General features: G+C 33.2%; 1 protein-coding gene across 1 annotated transcript in view; it reads left to right on the forward strand.

Moving 5' to 3' along the window:
- Nucleotides 1–2,500, forward strand: part of LOC137643216 (DE-cadherin-like) — a 184,242-nt gene that overhangs the window by 29,673 nt on the left and 152,069 nt on the right. The gene's annotated exons all lie outside the window — the stretch shown is intronic.

Raw genomic sequence — 2,500 nt, forward strand, 5'->3', positions numbered from 1 at the left:
TATATATATATATATATATATATATATATATATATATATATATATATATATATATATATATATATATATATATATATATATATATATATATATATGACAGCATCATTATCTCTACATCACCAGCCGTTACAAGTTCAAAACAGAATAAAGACCTTGGACATGTCCTGCCACTCGCATCTGCTTATGGTCTTTCTATGCAAGTCCATACCCACAAACTTTCTAAGTTCATCAATACATCGCCTTCTCTTCCTTCCCCTGGTTTCTTTTGCAATCTCTAGGGACCCAGTCTATTATTCTTAATGTCCACCTTTTTTTCTGTCAATCTCGGTATATGCACTGCCCACGTCCATTCCTTTTTTTTTTACTTCTTGTTAGAATATTTGCATCCATGTTGCTCTTCTGTAACTATTAGTGATATGGTCATAATTATTCTTTCCATAGCTCATTGAGTTCTAACTAACTTTTGTTCTAAGGCTTTAGTAAGGCTGCAACTTTTTTATGCATAGGTTAGAAATGCTAGGATCATCTGATTAAATACTAGTATTTCTATAGAAAGTGGCATTTTTATTTTTAAATCTTCACCAAAAGCTCTCCATTCCATGTTTCTCCTTTTAATTTCGGTGTCATATCCTGGGGAAACACTATATTTCCTAAGTATGTAGAGTATATACATTAACAATCTATAGATGCTCGTCGTTAACTTTTATTTGTGGTCTCTCTGTGTTTTCATTGAACGTTATTTTAGTTTTACTCATATTAATTTTAAATCTTGCCTTTTTTCTCCATTCTCCATTCAAATCTGTCATATTTTGCAATTCATCACGTGATTCACCAAACAAAACTGTCATCTGCAAATCTTAAGTTACTACAGTATTCCCCATTAATAGTAATCCCTACATTTTCATAAATCAAAGTTCTTAAGAATTTCTTCTAGGCATGCTGCAAATAATTTGGGAAAGATGGGTTCTTCTTGTCAAACTCATTTCTCAATTAAAAGTTTCTCACAATCTTTATGTAGATTTATGATTGCTGTACTTCCTGTTTAGATATCTTCAAATGTTCTAAAATAAGATTTATCTCCCTATTCATTATCCCAAAGAATGTCAAGAATTTTTCTAGACGTCTTTGTTCAGGTTTCATGGACACTACTATGTGTCTATGGGAATATCCTGCTTTATATACATTATTGCTAACATTTATCCAATATAGAGATTTTGGTAGGCTTCTTTAGACAGCAATTTTAATTCCAAGTCCTTTCTAAATTGGATCTTTTGTATATCCTTATTGCCGAGTTTTTCATTAATTTTTTTATAAGCATTTTCACTAGTAACTGATTAATTTTTTTGTTCATAATCTGCTTAATTCATAATTATTATGGCATCACGATTATACGCTTCTCAAATTCTTATATATTTATAGCTACTTAATCTTGTATACGTTTTTTTTTAACATAGAGGGAAATCTAGACTTTTCATATTTTGACCAACCCACAAGGTTCCTATAAAAAAACAAAATTATAATGTTTAGCTTTTTCTATTCCCCGTACACCTCTACAGGTATCAATGACTTCATTACAATTTTTACCTAAGCTATATAATGAAGTCCATAGCATAGGACCAGCAATTCGTCTCAAATCAAATATGTTGGAATGAGAGTTTTTATTCTTCGAGTAATGCAATATTTTGTATAATCAGCATTAATTGTTTGTGAATAAGCATACTTAATATATAGAGATTACCTGACATTTCCCACGAGCACTTTTCATACCTTTCCCTATTTCCATTTCACGAGAATGAAAAGCGTTTCTTTGTTCTCGCTTTCGTGAGCTGCTCAGCGTTGTTTTTCATTGCTGAGTCAAGAGAGCGTCGTGGTCTTTCTCGATGTCGATCCACAAGCACGTTCACCACGGACATTGCCATCCTTTGTCGAGAGTTTGTTTTACAATACATCGAAGAATTCCGATGAGAATTTCTAGGCATCGGATTTTTCGATGGGAAAACATGCCATAGCTATAATTTTCCCTCACTTCTGGCCTTTCTTATTTGGAAGTGTGCGGAAAAGTGTGGCTCTTATTGTTTGATCATTCTTTACAGCGAAAGGTGGAACCTTCTCCCCCTTTTTCCACAGTGATAGACGCCGATGGGAGCCATATATTTTGCCGAAGTTTGCTGTCCAACCGATCAATATACAGGTGACTTGTTTTAATACTTCCTTCCTTTTGTCATACTACGTCGAATAATTTTCTTCTTCCCTCCTAACTCATACGTGATTTCTAACAATGTTTGTCGTTTTGATAAATTATGTTTTTCTCGGATGAGAGGAAGTTATGGAAGACTGTGCCCATTTCGAAAGAAGAATATAAGAACCGGGGAACAAAATGAAAGGAGAAAGCTGTTCTACATCACATTATCTTAAATGATCTTCAAGCACGCCAAAAAAATTTATATCGTGAGAATGGTGGAGGATCCTTCACGATGAATTACCTTGATTTTTTCTCTTC

Source organism: Palaemon carinicauda, chromosome 6 (genome assembly GCF_036898095.1).
Source record: "Palaemon carinicauda isolate YSFRI2023 chromosome 6, ASM3689809v2, whole genome shotgun sequence".
NCBI lineage: Eukaryota > Metazoa > Arthropoda > Malacostraca > Decapoda > Palaemonidae > Palaemon > Palaemon carinicauda.